Source organism: Ixodes scapularis, unplaced genomic scaffold (assembly GCF_016920785.2).
Source record: "Ixodes scapularis isolate PalLabHiFi unplaced genomic scaffold, ASM1692078v2 PGA_scaffold2__306_contigs__length_199485367, whole genome shotgun sequence".
NCBI lineage: Eukaryota > Metazoa > Arthropoda > Arachnida > Ixodida > Ixodidae > Ixodes > Ixodes scapularis.
This window is the reverse complement of record NW_024609857.1, coordinates 163462780-163481734: the sequence shown is the minus strand read 5'-3', so window position 1 is coordinate 163481734 and position 18955 is coordinate 163462780. Positions and strand designations below refer to the sequence as shown.

The 18955-nt window shown below is 44.5% G+C and overlaps 1 protein-coding gene across 1 annotated transcript in view; it reads right to left on the bottom strand.

Moving 5' to 3' along the window:
- Nucleotides 1–18955, bottom strand: part of LOC8033002 (4-coumarate--CoA ligase-like 6) — a 74819-nt gene that overhangs the window by 9676 nt on the left and 46188 nt on the right. The window lies entirely within an intron of this gene.

Genomic DNA, 18955 nt, shown 5'->3' with positions numbered 1-18955 from the left:
CCAGACGTAAGCATTTGTAATGGTGAACCACCGCTGGGCGATACGGATTGAAACTCAAGGTGCCGCCAAAGTAAATTATGCGGTCAGGAGGAGACGAAGCGCCTGGAGGGTGACCAGACTAGTACGCCCCGAACCTATGTAGCGAGCTGAGATTACCTGAATTGACGAGCGTGCCTACACTCTCAGAAAAAAAGGAGCCGAATGAGCTTAAAAGGGTTCTTTTCGCTAACAAAGAACCGATTTCGGGAAAGATCCCTATGAAGCGTTCTTTCTCGTCAAAAAGCACCTCATGTAAAAAAAAGGGAATCCCGGACAAAAGCTCACCGGACAAAAGCTCACCGGGCAGAAGCTCACCGGACAAAAGCTCACCGGACAAAAGCTCACCCATGCTTTCACAGACCCGTACAAAAGCTCACCCATATTTTCACAGACCCGGACAAAAGCTCACCACGAGAAAATTTCATGTTGGTCTTAACACGAGTGCGGACAACTTAGGTGCATGCATGCGACACAAAAGGCAACGATAAATTAAATCTGACAGGCGCATGGTTTGTTGATTTTAGTAGAAACAAGTTTATTTATCGATTGGTTAGAAGCGAATGCAGTCCCCCCCTAGCTCCAGCAGTCTTGGTAGATCTCGATGTACATGCAACCCCTCGCAAATATTTCTAAGACGATTCTGCAGGTGCAGAATAATTTTTCGCAGCCGCTTTACGGTGGGCTCACCCCTTCGGGCTTTTGTCAATGCCGTGGCAACGAGCGCCTGATTTTGCTGTAGGCATTCAATCAGCCTCAAGACGCTTGGATGGGCGTGGCCGACGAGCTTCTGGAACCCGGTACTCTATCTTTCGCAGGTGTTGCTCATCCGGTCTTTATCTTGAAGAGTGGTGTCGTACATATTCCACCGTACCGGGGGAAGCTCCGGTCGCCATCGGCGCAGAGTCAGGCGAAAGGAAGAATTCGCTCTGGGTGCCGCCGCAGATGGAAGAGAAGCATAACGGAAGCGGCCGTTGAAATACGTGCAATCAAAATGGTCCAGCAGGTAGCCGATGTCACCGATAGACTTTTCCCTGGTGGTTAGTTCTTGTGGAACAAGTTGTGGTGGAAGGATCCCGAGCCTATCTAAAATCCCGCAGAATTTTTTTTAAATTGTTCATCTGTCTTGTACTTTTCCAAAAGGCCGAACTCCCGTTCTCTCAAAGTATTTTTAAAAAATTCGCAACTCAATGGTGGATGAGGTACAAGTTCTCCTAAAAATGGTACAATGTCCATTGCGTCCGCACTTTATTTCAGCCCGTGTTTCGCCCGGGGAGGAAAAAAAAAAGAAATCGAGGTGAGCTTTTGCCCGGGTCTGTCAAAAAACGGGTGAGCTTTTGTCCGGGTCTGTCAAAAAACGGGTGAGCTTTTGTCCAGTGAGCTTTTGTTCGGTGAGCTTCTGTCCGGTGAGCTTTTGTCCGGTGAGCTTTTGTCCGGTTACCGAACGCATGAACCCCCGAAAGTTTTCAAATGAAATTTGAAGTGACGTACTTACTTTTGACTTCATTGAGTCTTAGAACTAAAAAAAAAAAAAAAAAAATGTTTCATTGTAGTTTTATAAATAGCACGTCAGCTTTAGCTACTTCAAGCTTCGGGCAGTAAAAAAGTATCGATAGAAAGACATGAGAGGCTAGGAGGCTCAAAGGGTTAAAGTTGTTGCGCCTGCGCAAAACCTAAGTCGCCTTCTGGCCTCCATGAGTTGGAGTGCGCTCTTACCGGCAGTGCGACTTTTTATTTATTTGTTACAGTATAGCCTCAAGGCCCGTCGGGTAATACAGAGGGGGGAACAGATAAGCACAATATGCGAAACAAACATAAAAATCGGTACAAATATCATCATGGGTTACTTGCATCAAAATAAATTGTAACAGCTAAAAGTTTGGACATTAAGAAACCTGACGATGAAATGAGTGAATGACACAAAAATGCACTCGATCCGTGCATAAAAGAGCATCTTTCACACGTTTTACATAAAAGACATTCGATGAAACGGCCGTCAGCGATTCGATAAAACGGCGTTCGATGAAACGTCCATTTTTTTATGAAACAGCGTTCGACGAAACGGCGTTCGATGCAATGTCCGGGAACCGTACAATATGTCTATGGCATTATTTCCGGTATCCTTCCACAGAGAAATGCTCCTTGAATTAAACAAAAAAATTATAGGCTGGTTTATTTCTGAAGGAAAGATGACTGCAACAGACGGGACTAACCTTCCGCGCAACAGGATTTTCGATGCCGCGCGCGGATGGGTCCCGACTCGATTTTTGCGGCTTGACGCGTGCCGCGAACTAACCAGAGGCGCCGGGCGGTTTCATGACCACATGCTAGGACAACTGCATTTTATAGTAACCAATGAAACGTTCCTCTGTTCTATTGATTTTTTATCTCTACGCGCAGTTATGCGTGTAATGTTTAAACACAAAAGCAAGTTAGAAAATTGCTCTTGTTACTCAAAAAACACGACGCCCCTTAATCACCCTAGCACTCATACAGCACCACACGCCAGAGTTGTACGCAATCCGTTAGAAGTAGCGAAATTACTTGCACTCCCTTACATTTATCGGTAATTTATTAGTAACGGAATCAGTACATATTTTCTAGAGTAATTCTAAAGCCATTCCCTTACTTATTTACGTAACGGATTCCTTGTAGTCCGTTACATTCTTTCACGACCCCCCCCCCCCCCTTTTTTTGTGTTCTGTAAAAATAGTTGTTTTTATTTTGGTCGATCCGAGCGCAGTGACACTGTCACGCGCATTGTTTAGCGCAAAGGGAGGCCTGGCACTTTTCAGTTCCCCAAAGTCTTTCTTTACAACACCAAGCCCCTGAATTATCTTTTTTTACACCCTAACAACAATGTCAAAAAACCCAATTGAATATTTCTAAAAAAAAAAAAAAGAGGAAAGAAGTGGGGGCAAGCTATATCCGCTTTTTTTTTAGACCCTTCGTTTTTGATCGTTTGTTTTTGTTTTTGCGATCGAAGACGGGGAGAGGAGGACACCAAGCGACTGTGTGCCTCTTTGAGAAGCTCGAAGCGGTAAGTGCACAGACAAGAATTAAAAATTTTCTTCACGGTTAATAGTGGCTACGACCATTTTCATAATGTCATAACACGAGACAACGCACCGTCTACCCTAAAATCGACTAAAAGAGATGTGATTATTATGTGAAGGCGTTGTTGCCACAAGCATCCTCGTTTCACTGCTGCACACTTATCATCTACTCTTTGAAAACAGGATGCATTTTTTTCTGCTTCGTTAACCCTCTTTGATCCTGTTTTGAACGTTACTTACTTTTTTTGTGTTCCAATCTCTAGGGTTGGCTAGGTACACTTAGTGAATTTCAGCCAGGTCATCTGTATCTCAGTCACCCTTTTTGTGAGTCAGCTCTTTGCGAGCACTTTGAAAATAGTAATTGTCTTCCTTTTTTTCTTTTTTAACTTTTTGTCGCTGCTTACGCAGGACGCATCTTATCTCAGCAGAGATTCTGGGCTTGAGGAAGGAGTGAAGCTCATGAGTGTAGCTTAGTTCTCTGACCTTCGCTGCCCGTGGCATCAGCGGACGTCTAACTGGAAACACCGAAGTAAACTGTAATCGGTCCGTACTCCGTGCGTTGTTGAACGGCGTCAAGAAAGGTACACCCGTTGGCAATATGAAGGTGAACGCCTAACCTGGTTTCTTGCCTGTTTTACGGCTCCCTAAAGCTATATTAACTCTCAACGTCTCAAATGGTACGTGGCTTGGGGGTCTAAACTTAGTGTTCTAGCCCTCTTCTGTAACAGAGCTTGTTCCAAAACTTGTAGGAGCGTCAAAAACAAGAGGGCTATTCACCTTCATATCGCTCACGGGTGTACACGCGGCAAACGTGCGGTGACATTTCCTTGTTTTAACCGACGTTCTAATTAAGCGTTGTTGTGAACGTCCTGGTGTTTCTTCTATTTAATTTTTCTATTACTTTTATTTATATATTTAAAACATTTTCTTATTCACCAACGCCTCAACCGAGACTCGACCTGTTCAGAACCAAAGGAAGAGGAATATCAAGCGAAACCTTATTTATTATTTAATTATCACGTTACTGGTACCAATTATATTTTTCTATTGTCTCCGGTATAGTAAAATGTACACAAATAAATTTTTATTTCGTTTTTGGCTAATAGTATGACGACTTCTACAGCTTCCCGGTTTCGACAATAAAGAGTTAGTAGATCGTCCCGATGACCCAGATAACGATATCCGATACTCCGCCGCCGCCTTTGCGAATGCATCATATCGTTATCGGGTACCGTTATCGGGGGTATCGGAATTATTTACTAAAACTCTCGAATATCAGGCAACAGTTGCACCGACGAAGCTTTGCTCTATCTCCTAGGTAAATAGAACTTCCATTGCTTCGCTGAAGAAGCTTAATGCAGAGCATAAGGCATTCGTGAGCAACAATATGGCACTCCCATCCAGTACCTCATTTCAAAGGTTGTTCAGCGTAGCAATCGAGATCTTCAGTAAGAAATAACGCCAAATGTCTGACGAGATTTTCGAGAGCCAGCTGTTGCTTAAAATACTTAAGGTCAATAAATTAAACTGGTGGCAACAATAAGGACTTGAATAACCCTCTTCCCTTTGTTTCTTACTTGAGGAAAATAATTTTGAAAGTAACGCCACGAAAATAGCGGATTACTTTTTGGGGTAAGGGTCACTTACTTTTATAGGAGGGTAACTGTAATTGTAATTAATTACAATTTAGCCTTGAGTAATTGTAAACGTAATTTCTTACTATTTTTCAGTAACGTGTGCAAGTCTGCCACACGCACTCTCTTTTGTGTGCTGCTCATCCATCGAATTTTTGCGCCTTTGCGAATTCGTATGCAGTTTTCCGCGAAAATAAAGTTCACGCTCGAGTTCCGCAGGTACAAATTTATTCAACTAAATGTTAATTCAATAATCCGTTTGGTTTATAAAAATGAGTACCAAAGATTATACAAACATTTCTTACCAAATAAAACACGGCGAGCAGTTGTGTTTGCAAACGAACGGGGTCTCAAAGCCTGTTTCATCTGTGGTCGGAGTCGCAGATTATCTAGGCCTCAAATTCCGTGCGACTTGGTAAATAACTACGACGCCCCACCCCTCTTAGCTTTCAAGAACTTGACAGCTGACACGGGCAGCTTCCTTCTCCTCAGAGGAGCACACCCAGTTTCTTGCGTGCAAAGCCTTTCGAGCCTGGTCATTGTGTCCCCTTATCAGGTAGAAGACTTAAGTGACCTTCGTTTTGCGAAGAACGCTTTCTCTCTTTCCTGGCTGCAACAAGAACCCTTTTCGCTCTTTCCCAACCCGGAAACTATAACTGCATGCCTTATAGGCTCCTTGCACATGACGTCATTTCCGATGCCCTCCAGAGAAAAGGGAAAGAAGGAGCTTTCCTCTTATGAGGATCCTCCTTTCTGCCTCCCGGATTTGTACAGGCGTCGCTATTCTCCCCCCAGAAGATTAGAGAAGATTAACCTGTCACTCAAAATTCTTACAAAAGCAGTTTCCCTCTCCTCCTTTTCCTTGGTGTTCAAAAGTATGCGATGTGACGTCAGTGCAAGGAGCCTATTCTTTTTGGTAACCGGACAGAAGCTCACCGGACAAAAGCTCACCGGACAAAAGCTCACCCGTTTTTTGACAGACCCGGACAAAAGCTCACCCCTTTTTTTGACAGACCCGGGCAAAAGCTCACCTCGATTTCTTTTTTTTTTTCCTACCCGGGCGAAACACGCGCTGAAATAAAGTGCGGACGCAATGGACATTGGACCATTTTTAGGAGAACTTGTACCTCATTATTGGCTGAAGCTGAGCATGTTATTGGCTGAAGCTGAGCATGTTGGTTCATTGCTTGTGAATGGGGCCAGCTGAACATGGAAAACACACAGAGAAAAAAAAATATAACATTCGCACCGCTGTACCTCATCCACCATTGAGTTGCGAATTTTTTAAAAAATACTTTGAAAGAGCGGGAGTTCGGCCTTCTGGAGAAGTACAAGAAGATGACCAATTTAAAAAAAAAATTGTGCGGGATTTCAGGTAGGCTCGGGTTCCTTCCACCACAGCTTGTTCCACAAGAACTAACCGTTCGATGAAACGGCTTCGATGAAATGGTGTTCGATGAAACGGTGTTCGATGAAACGGCGTTCAATGAAAGGGCGTTCGATGAAACGGCTTCGATGAAATGTCCGGTCCCAATATTCTACACGTGCATTTTGAGCAAAGTCAAACTTAACTTCGATATATTGGGCGTTAAAATTTATTTGGGTCCGGACATTTCATCGAACGCCGTTTCATCGAGCACCGTTTCATCGAACGCCGTTTCATCGAACGCCGTTTCATAGAAGCCGTTTCATCGAAAAACGTTACAGCCTGTAATATTTTAGAATTTATTTGACTTTTTATACACAACTTCATCTAATACTCTGTTTTTGTGTTTTGTTTCTGTTTTTATATCACGGGGTGCAGTGACGAGATAAGTTCCATCGTGAACATATCCTGCTTCGAGGAGAAAGCCTCCATAAAACAATGACACCTTTCCCTGTCACATGAAAGAATTAAAAATGAGACAAGAAACAGAAAGCATAGACACTTAGAAGTGTTTTAAAGAGGCCCTGAAATCATATTTAATTGTCTACCTTTTTTGCGGTTTCCACGTCTCTTGGGGTTCGGGCAACCCAGCGGGCACGGAGAGAGTAACTAAATATCAGTGCGTCATATATTAACCGGACGACGCGGAAACCTCCACCGACGGGGGCGACCCGCGGTACCAAAAGCGCGCAATATGTGACGTCTTTAGTCCTGGGCTTACTACTGGTCACAGCCGCTAAAAGCTTATTTTTAGTCGAAATACAAAATGTAAGTGGCGCGAACCGTTTCAATTATTTACAAAGGTAGTTTTGGCTCAGTATTTTTGATCAGAAGAGAAGCAAATGCAGTTTATAAAATACGGAAACAAGAATTGTTTTTATTTAATTTTATGCCAATTGTTTTTATTTTTAGTAATTTGACACAACCTTCAAAACAATTTAACAACTGACTAAATTAGTCTTAACAAATGCAGCGTGAAAAATCTATAAAGCACTGATATGCCTCAAAACTCGGTACAGAGAAATTCGATGAAACTGTCCTTAGCGATTCGATGAAACGGCGTTCGATGAAACGGCGTTCGATGACATGCCCGTTCATTCGATGAAACGGCGTTCGATGAAATAGCGTTCGATGAAATGTCCGCGACCCAAATTTATTAATAATAACGCAGTCTCAAAAATGAGTGCTCCGTCCGCCGGTTAATCCGGCTCGCTAGTTTGACGTCGCCGACCAAAAATTAGGAGAATGGGATGGCATGAAAGAAAAAACAAAACGCGAATCTTATGAGACGGGTTGTGCGTGTGAGCATTCATACTATTGCCGCACTGCTGGGAGCCTCTGGTTGGATGACTCTTTGGACTTCTTCCCGCTCGGCCTCGACGATGGAGAGCGAAGGTTGTCGGTCAGCGGCGCGTAGCAGCTTTCGGAGCTCCTCCTGAACGACGTCACGGGTGATCTGCCTAATGTTGTCTACACCGACGATGTCCAGGTACAGCCGCGATGATGCGACAGTTAACGCAGCAGAGGTCCCGACGAGTCGGTGGTAGTGGCTCGCCCGGACCGACAGTGCACGATCAATGTTTGTGGTTTTCGCTACGAAGTCGTAAACAGTCGTTGGGGGGCGTCGGTCAAGACCGCCGAAGAGTTCACTCTTCACGCCACTCATGAAGGCGCACAGCTGCTTTTCCTCGGTGGCCTGAGGTTCAGCGCGGGCACTCAGGAATCCCGGCGAAAAGCTCACCGGAGAAAATCTCACCGGAGAAAAGCTTACCGGAGAAAAGCTTACCGCAAAACCGGGGGATGCGAAGAGAAGCTCAATTGAAGTATGCGGAGAAAAGCTCGCCGTTTTTTTTTTTCATTTTCTTTTTATATGGAGGTTGTTGGATCATGCGTAATATATGTCCCGCCCCCCCTCCCTCCAATTTATTATCATTAAAATTCGTCAATACGTAAAAGAGGGAATGCCCTTTTTTCTACTATTTGTTAAGCTTATTGGGTATATTGCTTCCAGATTTATAATTGCGGGCCACTGTTTTCTGGGGTTTACTCTCTGGGCAACCGAAAGCCTAACTGAAAACGTTATGAGCTTGAAGAACAGGAAAAAGTTCAAAAACTTAATGTTTTCCTGAAACCTAAAAATCAAAACGGAATTTTCGAAAATATGAAAGTGCATGCGCAACAACGCGGTGCCTTAAATTCTCTCTGAAGCTTCTGTTAACCTCAGAAAACGGGATAAAACAGTCAGTAGGATATCGAGGTGTCTTTCTTCCCCGGGCATGCACGTTTTCTAGCCGTTCGTGCTGGTGTTTCCACACGTTGCCTTTGTGTGATAGTGCCATTCTACGGCGAGCCACCCATGACTTTCAGAGCTGCACACTGTCGCCGTTGTTACTCGTGACCTATATAAGAACTCGTATTCTGTAAGGTAGAGAATTGGGCGAGTTGGTAAACGTTAGACATGATGAAAACCGCTTAAACGATTAAACGACGACGACGGAGTGAAGACAATAAACACGACAGGACGAAGCTGCTCTCGCAACTAAATTTTTGTTAGTGAATTAACAGAAAGAAAACAGCGTAGGCGCCACTGATTACATCGACAAGCACATATTTATCCATCAGGCACTACAAAACCTTTGGAGCTGAAGCAATTTATACACCGCTATTCATATTAGCTTGTAAAGAACAACCCTCTTAATTGTTTAATCTTATGTCACATTCAATTGGGGCGCACGCAGCACCGAGAAAATGCTGCCCCCAAGGCCGCGCCACCGTGCGGGTGCAGCGTATGATGCACTACCAAGTGAACACGAAGCATTCCGCCGTGCAACGCGCTTGGCGCGGTCACTTCAAGGGCAAAACATAAACGGGTGGACCATTGAACAAAATCCGCCGCGAGTGGGGCGGCGGCGCGCGCCACCTAGCGAGAGTCTCTCGAGCCGCCATGTTTACCGAGACGAGGAAGACGAAGCGAGGGAAAGAAGGGGCCGAAGGAGGCGGAGAGCGGTAGCTCAAGGCCGCACCGGCCCGCAGTGCGCGAAGCTGCACGGTCTCCTTTCGACGGTGCAGCTGGTGCAGCAACGCGCCGGTGTCGTGCGCCGCACCGAATCCCAAATGAACGTAGTGCAGCCGCACCGACACGGCCATCTGAACGCGACGCGTCCGTCGGTGCAGTGCGGTGCGGTGTGGTGCGCCCCAATTGAATGTGACATTACAGAGCGACCGACGGTGCACTGTCAGCTGTCAATAAATTGTTGTTTCTTTTTATCGGTGTCCAATGTTCTGATTGCATACTTGCGGCTTCATTAATATACATAATTGGTTTATACTAATTTCTGAGGAATTAGTGAATATGCCCAATGAATTTAAAGAATATTACAAAAAAGGACATATTTTCAATGAAGTGACGAATTCGAATTGTGTTAAATTGCCACGTGTGACGCAGATTCTGCTAAGCTAAGAAAAAATTAAAAAAAAAAAAATAATCTGTGAGCTTTCTCCGGCAGTGAGCTTTTATCCGCATCTGCCGGTTTTGCGGTGAGCTTTACTCCGGTGAGCTTTTCTCCGGTGAGCTTTTCTACGCCACCCAACACTCAGGCGCAGGACATCCTCCCCAAAGCTGGTAATGCTTTCATTTGGTCCCTGAGTTCTTGTCCGGAGGAGGTCTTCGGACTGCTGTCTATGGCGCTGATTCGTGAATGTATCCTTCACGCCTTCGATACAGGTGTCCCCTGATGCGAGTGAAGCCTCGTGGTTCTCGAACCACTGCCTTGCGGTGCCCTCCAAAGAGAAGTAGAGGTTTTGGAAGCGCTGTTCCGTGGTCCATCCATTATGGCGGGCTACGCGTTCATAGTGTTGAAGCCAGCCCTCCATATCCTCGTGGGCCTCGCCATGGAAGGTCGTCGGGTTTCGTTGGGCGACGGGCAGGTAGGCGACGGCTGTAGCGGTCTCAGTCTGCGCGGACTGGCTGTTAATCGTTCGTGTTGTCGACTGCTTGGCTTTGGCAGGCAAGGAGCCCAAATCCGGGGGAGGCATTGCACCCGGCGGCTCCCTCGGTCTCGGTAGTCTCTGCGGATGGTCCTCTTGAGCCGGGGATTCGGCTTGCTCTGCGAGGCCTCGGAGGGGCACGCTGCGTGGGTTGTACCCCGTTACCTCCACCAAAATGTCACGAACGACTGGCAGGGAGGCATTTATCGCAGTAGGAAACGAACTTGTGTTCAAAACAAGAATAGAAAGAGGTAGCGTCGCAGGCGTCGAAGGTCGGCGGAGTAGCACGATCGAGCGAAAGGGCGAAACTGATTCCGGACTGGCACGCGAAGCACCATTTGTACCTGCGTGACTTTCTGGAACATTCGGCGTAGAACGTTCGGTGCGTAGGGATTTTGAACCACGATCAGGCGATAAGGCCCTGGAACTTGCGAGAACGCAAAGTTGAACGTATAAATAAAAGAAGCTTCCACTTTCAGGAATTGAACCTGGGGCCTACGCGCGAAAGCCAAGCACGTTTAACCATTCGGTCACTCCAGCACTTTTTTTTTCGTCTTTTTTTTATTCACCACACCCGCACTCGCTCGGCGACGCGCGTCTGACCTAATATTTGTTCAGAAATTGCAATTGACGGGTCGAAGGCCGCTGCGATTATGACGAAAATTATTTGTCAACGACATCTATTCGCTCTCCCTGCTTGCTTTATTATCACTTCGTTTCCCAGTTGCAAACTAGGCTCGATTGTCATTGAATAGTGTTTGCCACGCCTCTATTTCGGTAAATTCCTATAAAAACACGCTACTGACCGGACATCAAATCATTAAATATAGATGCGTTGTCGTTGCCGGCACAAAAGGTCGCTCAGCCACCGAATAGGCCTACACGAGTTCCTCAACACAATTTGTTGCTCGTTGCCGTTGCCGAAAGGTGTCCCACCATGTCAAGAATTTCGCTCTTGTTTATTTTGCGTTTCTGTTTGGGCAGGACAGTGAACTGCCGACAATTTCATCGGCGGTTGACGGACATGCTTAGCAATGTCATCGCCGTGTTTCCTGGCGAAAAGGCCGTAACTTGGAACGGAAAAGCGAGGACATGTGCGGACTGCTCAACGATACTCCAGAAGATAAGCAATAACGTGTTCAAAAGCGACGTTTCGGGAGCTAATCTGCTCACCGCTAGGCTGACACACAGTCTGAGCTGACGGTGCGGTGGAAGCGTCGTGCTCGTTTGACCAGTCAACCTTCGGTCTTGCACCACGTGATCACAACTGCACTGAAAGGTACCAGGTGATGAAAACCAGGCGATTGTTTGGTCCGGGTAGGGAGCCTTCATGTGCGCTAAGTCCGGGGAGCACGTAGCTCCCACCACGATGTCAGCTTAGCGGTGAACCGAGATGGGTCGCTGAAGCTCACTACTCGGGGACCTTTCTTGACATCTTCGGGGAGAGAAAGAGAGCCATCGCCCAGCTTTAATCAGCGCTTAAAATGGGAGAGGGAATAAGTGCCTGTACCTTCCACTGCATTGTCAAGAAACGTTGTCCGCGAGACACGCTTTGCATCTGACATCAACCCCTCAGCTTTCCGGCGACCCAATAGAAGAGGGGAAGGAGGAACTCTCTTCTCACAGGGACTCTCCTTTATGTGTCCCAGACTTGATCAGAAGTCGCTATTCTCCCTCTAGAAGATTATAGAAGATCGAACCGTCACTCAAGATTCATACAAAAGCAGCTTTTCCGTCTCTCTCCAGTTGCGGTTCGAAATGGATGATGTGACGTCAGCCAACAGGATCTAGCTTTTTTGCTCGAGGGAGTGCGAGCGCTTGCTCGTACTGGTGGTGGATTGGAACAATGTTTGACCTCCTCTCCCTTCGGGTTTGAAGCTCTGGAAGGAAGTACCTTCCTGCCTTTGCGCTTAGCCATCACTTGCAACATGTCAGCGGACGTGAGCACATGGACGACTGAAGACGTCTGCAGATGGCTGTCGGAGAATGAACTGCAATCGGCCTGTTCATCATTTCTAGGTAAAACATTTTCTTATGCAGAGAATATTTGTAAGTTCCCTTAAAAATGCTATAAGTTCAGTAGCGCTCAATATGGCCTTAAATTCTTTGATGCATAGGCAGACTGAGTGGAACAGCGGGCGGCCCCTTATTAATTAAGCTGCTTGTCGTTTGAAATTTATTATTCTATTTTGGCTTGGAGTTGTCCTCACAAATACGTTGTAAAAAAGACACAATTTTTACAGTCTTCCGTATGTTCAACTACACAAGAGAAAAACGCTTTTTTGAAGCGATACTAACTTTATATAATTTAACAAAATACTGAGTTAAAGCTTTCCCCCAAAAAGTCTCAAAACGGAACTTCAAATTTACAGCGCGAATGAAATGAGCAATGATATCTCTTCGTAAATGTTAAACCTTACGTTAGAGAAGTTTAATTAGCTCATTTATCCGCATTTATGAGGCCAATACACTCGAGCGAATAGGTTTTGTAAACGTCTCTGTTGTTTGAGCGGCCAGGGACATGATTTGTGGGCGTCGGGCTCCTAGCCTTTCTTTACGCTATGATGATGCGTTGCATTGCTTGTACAGTATAATTTTGTTTATTTCAGATTAATAACTCCCCATGGCATCCATTTTTCAATGCACGATATGTGACATACAAAAATTTTCTCTCGGCAAGCTCTTACAGCACGTTTACCTGATCCACAGCCAAGCTCCAAACTTTTTCTTAACATGCCAGCTAAATTCATGCGCGGCTCATTTCAGCAAGTTTGAATCGTTCCGCAAACACGTGCATCGGAAGCACAGGAACCTCCTCGGCCGTCCACACGATGATAATGCAAGTGCCATTGAGCGCGAGGAGGCCAATGATTTAAGTGACGAGGGAAATGATGACCATGATGCTGCCCGTGTGCCTGCACTTTCCCCTTCAAACTCTGTTATGCAGTTTAGAAAGTTGTTTTCAGGTTTAAAGGACACGCTCTGCTGTTTCATTCTAAGTATGAGAGAAAAACACTGTGTTCCAGGCGTTGTGCAGACTGACGTCACTGAAAACATTCGCACTCCCTTTGAGTTTTTTTCGTCTCATTACGCAGCGATATTGAGAAATCATTTGGCAAAGGTTGGTGTGAATGTAGAGGACGACGACGACCTAAACGAAGTCCTTAGTTTAGATGAGTGCTTTCAACACGCGTTGGAAGCTGTCAGTAGTGAATATAAACTAACCAACTATTGCAAGCAACACCACGATTTGGTTCAGCCTAAAGAATGTAATCTTGCCTGCAACAATGGCGAGAAAAAAGTTTACCATTACGTCCCTGTCTTGAAGGTTATAGAGTCTGAGCTAAAAAAAAGTGACGTAATGTCTAGTCTTCTCGCCAGTAACATACGCCGGGAAGATGGGGAGGGTATGACCGACTATTCCGATGGAGACCTTTACCGAAAGCACGAGCTTTTCTCGAGTGGAGATTTTTCCCTGCGCCTTCATTTCTACACTGATGAGTTTACGGTAGTGAACCCACTTGGCTAAAAAAAAAAGCGAATACAAGATTGCAGCTGTTTACTTTGTTATTGGTAACCTACCTTCGCAGTATCGGTCCCAAATGAGGCATATTCATTTGGCTGTGCTGTTCAAGCTCAGTTATTTGAAGAACCATACATATGGGGAAATTCTAGAACCCTTAGTTTCCAATTTGAAGAAGCTAGAACGGGGTCATGAGTTTAACACAGCTGTAGGTGCTCTAAACGTAAGGGGGGCAGTTGTATGTGTCAGCATGGACAGTCTCTCAGCACATCAGTTCGGGGGATTTTCAAAAAGCTTTAGGACGGGAAGAATTTGCAGGTTTTGTATGGCCACTTCTGAAAGACTGACTGAGACAGATGTATCAGTGTTCAAACTGCGAACGCCAGAGATTCATGAAATGCACTTGAAAGCAGTACGAGCGGACCCAGATCTAGGCAGAGTGTACGGGGTCGTTTCTGAATGCCCATTCTCAGAACTTGAGTTCTTCGACGTGACAAACGGCTGTCCGCCTGACATAATGCACGACCTTTTAGAGGGCATCGTGCCTCGTGTCATTAAGCTTGCGCTTAAGAAGCTAATTCAAGAACGTCACTTTACGCTAGAGTTTTTAAATAATCGCATCACTTCGTCGAAGTATGGCTCCTCGGACAGTACAGACAAGCCAGTGCCGATACCCAAGCAATGCTTGGGAAAGAGCGGTTCAATACCCGGAAAAGCTGTCCAAAAATTGTCTTTGTTGACATTCCTGCCACTCTTGATTGGACATAAGGTACCCAAAGGTAACAAAACGTGGGAAATGTTTCTTCGTTTTCGTTGCGTCACGGATATTGTGTTCGCCCCGTCCATTGAACGATCCTGGGTGCCATATCTTGAGCACCTAATCAGAGATTTTTTGGACAGCTTTCTGGAAATATTTCCAGAAAATTTTCAGCCAAGAATGCACTACCTTCTTCATTACCCACGATTCATTAACTTGTACGGACCTCTGAGGCACGTCTGGTGCGTGAGGTTCGAAGGGAAACATCAGTATTTTAAAGACATCGCTAGAATAACTAGAAATTTTGTTAACTATACACACACCCTGTCAAAACGGCACCAGATGCGGCAGTGCTACGAGGGACTAGGTAGCCTGGATGTAGGCTATGTTGTTATGGCAAAAACCAAGGGGACATCATTAATCACTTTGCCCCTGTCGCTGCAGCACAGCATCAAAGCATACCTGCAGACTGAGCTTGACGAGGAGGAAGAAGTGACCGAAGTCACCGCTCTTAAAAAGAATTCGGTATTGTACAAAATAGGAATACTGTATCCTGTCGCACTTGTGCACGGAAAAGAGATCCCACTTTTTTTTTTTTTTTTGAGATTGTCAGAATTTTAAGCATCAGGAATGTTTGGGTGTTGTGTGGCAAGCTTCTAAGGCCGATGCGCTTTCTGAAACACGAACACGCATATGTTGTTGAGGAAACAAATGGCTGGCATACCTGCCAACCCGGATCGGAAACGGATCACACACCTTTGAATAAATACCCAAATTCGAAGGGCGACACTACTGTTTTTCTTAAGTATCGTATCTCTGCAAACAAAAGTTAAGGATGCTAGGCTCGTTTTCTCCTTTTTTCTATCATCAACAGCGTTTTTCTTTTCCCCCGTGCGAACTGTTTGTCTATCTTCGCATCAGAAAAAAATATGCCTAGACTCCATAAGATGCTCTTCACGCTTCTGTTTAGGCAGTGTGTGGGGCTTACTTTTTTTAGATCAGGCTGTACGTCAAAATTTTGGTGAGAGCGAGATCGCGCCGCACTTACTCTGCAGCACGGACGAGGATCGTTCCTGCGCGTGGTCGTGCATCACTACTGCGGGATGTACGACCGCACGCCGTCGTATATGGTCCCGGACTAGTGGTCGTACTGCACCGGTTAAACTCCTCATCTACAGCGCGTGTGTGACACGTTACCTCATCTCGAAGGCTAATAAACTTCACGCAGTCTAAATATTCACAACCTTAAATTTTTTCCAACCAGTTGATTTCTCAGTGTCAATGGACAAAAAGAACAAACACAGCTTACTCCGACCTATAACGATTAATATTCTTGGCTTTGAATCAGATAACGAGCTTGATGGCGAAAAAATTTTCAACCTCACCGACGACATGATAAAGACCCTCTTCCCGACAATGAAAAGCCAACTTCGCTTCATAAGAGCCAGGAAGGCACTCCAAGATGAAAGGTATGGAAAATTATAATAGCCTTTTAGGTAATAACAGTTCATTTACCCGATGATTGTATGTTTGAAAAATATCCATCAGCCCTTCAAACGCACTGGCGCCAGACGCTCCACCACTCGTCGTAGCAGCAGAGTTGCCGCAGCGAGATGCTATGGGCAGTTCGTGGCCTGCAGTTTACAAACTGCCAGGATTTCCTCCGGTACTCCAGAAAGGCTTGACAGAAAAGGACAAGAGCCTCTTCAAACCAGGCCAATCAAAACTTCGCACGATGCTTGTTCGCGCTCTCGCAGATGACATAACGAAGTACTCCATGTAAGTTATTTATATTTTACAATTTTTTATTTAAGGAAACGCATTAACGTAGCCTAGAAGGCTAACAAAGATGTTTTTGAGATCATAGTTCATGTAAAAATTCTTATCGGTCTTACTTCTTATGATAGCTTTTTTTTTTTTATGTCCCGGCTGTACCTTCGGAATACACCCCTGATCTATTTCTCCAATTTATCGTAACAGGTACCCGACTAGGACGCAGTACACGGATGTTTTCGTTGCACTTGGAGCGAGATACCCCTTTCTGAAAGACAGGACACTGGAAAATGCGTAGGTGCATGTTCTGAGGGTGGAGTAGCAAAATGTGTTTGAAAATTTGGACGAGATAAGCTGTTGATTGATCGTTCGATGGACGACCGTTGGGCTCTTGCAATTTTAGCCAGAGCCACTGTTCCAAGTATGAGATCTGTCCGAGTACCACATTTTTTTTTTAAACGTCTTCACATTGTTTTACTGTAATCAGGAACTACAAGGTTTACCGCCCATATGGTAACGCAAGGAATGCACTTCACGAACGATAAGAAAACATCGAACCCCTAATCAGTTACAAAATGGATGTACGAAAATATTTTGTTTCATAGGTCAAAGTGCTTGTTCCTTGTCGCTTTCCTTTTTTCAGGACACGATCAGGCTGTGCGTTCAGAATAAGTTAAAAAAAGAACGCAGACCACTGGTGTCTGTCCAGGAAGTCGCAGACTACAGGGAGAAATTTGGAACGAAGGGCCGTGGACGGAAGCGATCGACAGATCTCGACATCGTAGGGCCGTGTGCCAAAGCAAGGCGCCGTGTAAGTAGAGTAGCATTGGTAAATGAACTAGTGGCTTTGTCAAGAATAAAACATAAACAGCGCACAGACTAAGTACGAGACGACATATTTTCAGCGCTGTTGTCTTTCTGTCGTGTCGTATAGTCCGTGTTTGTGTGCTGTTTATATTTTTAATAAGCAGAGTATTTTCAATATTAGCCTCTAAATATATCTAGTATTCTTGCATTAGATTTTGAACGTAACTAGGGAGCAAACATCTGGCTTGGTTTAGTGTTACCTATTTCTCCCTTTTATGACGTGAATTACGAAAGTTTAATGCGTATTTGAGGTCATATGTTTGTTATTATTAAGGGAAAATACATATCTCAAACGCATGATACATATTTTTTGTCAGACATCCAACTTTTGTAATAGTTACTTCGCGCAGCATATATGAGCGCAGTGTACAAAACATATTTTTTCGTTGAGGTGACAGTGAGCGAAGGATTTAACTTCAACGTAATTATTACGTAAATGGCGTAAACGATACGTGCCTGTAGCCAATTTCATCTGTCATTCAAGAAATCAAGGATATAGGATATCTTAACAAGATTAAGCTATCCAGTTCGATAAGTGAGTAGCATTCAGATATGAATAAGATCAAAAGGAGAACACGAGCACCATTTGTCTAACACCGTGGTGCCGAATAGGAGAGATAGGTGACAGAGAACATATATGTACAGATATGGCTTACGCTACATGTGGCATTAACGATATTGGTACACTCTAAAAAAAATCCCGCGCGTCTGGTTTCCCACACAACACTCCAAGAGCCAATCACCGCAGTTTACGGAGGCCGCTCAACCAGTGACGATGCCGAACTTTATTATTTTTTTTTTCGTTAGACCCAAAAATGCAGTCTGCGCCGTGTCATTAAGCCGTCGCGCTTGCATTGCCTAATGTCACAGCGCAGGCTGCATTTCTTCGTCTAAACGTATGTTCCGCGTCGTCATACGCTGAGCGAACTTCGTACTTTGCAGCGATTGGCTCTCAAAGTGTTGTGCGGGAAACAGCACACGCATACTTTTTATGTATTCTGTGTTTGCATAACTGTTAATGTATGTTTAATAAAAATGACTGTTTCATTTGTTCCTGTATTCAGTGCTGCAACCTCTATGTCAATAGCTTACATGTGTAAACGGCGCACAAACGTAACAAATTATTTTTGTTTTTAGGGATTCGTTGACACTGACAAATGTGAAGACGCTGAGAGTGTTCGCCATCATGTCTTGCTGATGAAAGAAGAGACAACCAAAGTGCCCCTGAATGTCGACTTGCTCCAAGACCGCATGATGCGGACGTTTCAGTCTCGTCAAGAATTGATACTCAGCGAGGCTGGAGTGCGCACAGGTCTTCAGGAATTTCCGGCCGTGACAATTCCCGGAATGGTAATTCAATATTGTCTCCTTAATATTTTGTCTCAAAGACTCAAAATTTTTACGGGACATCAGGACTTCAAAGTTTCTTACCACCCAATTTATTGCCTGTGAACGAGTTAAGGACTTTTGATATCTTTGATGTTAAATATTAAAATTTTGCCAAGAAATAAGGCTAAGCAATGATTCATTTAGCATTCCGAATCATTAATTATTGTTTTAGTCACAATGAAATAAGTTTAAGGGCATATTGGTTGAATTTAGAGTAACAAAAAGTTGTATAAACAAAAAAGTAAAAAGAATGCTCTTAATTATTTTTATGATCTTAGAACACAATTGTCTCTCACGGCTACTTAAATTTTTCATAGGGTTATGATCTAGAGTGGATTTAAAGTTTAAATAGTACTGTATAAATATTTTATTTCAAATGATTGCCATGTCTTTTTTTTTTTTTGTTTTTTTGTTTGAGGCACAATGGCAAGTCGCTATGTAGTGCACATTATAAGACGTAGTAAAAACTTGTCAGAAGAAAAATCTGTAGTTCTAGGCTTTTTTTGA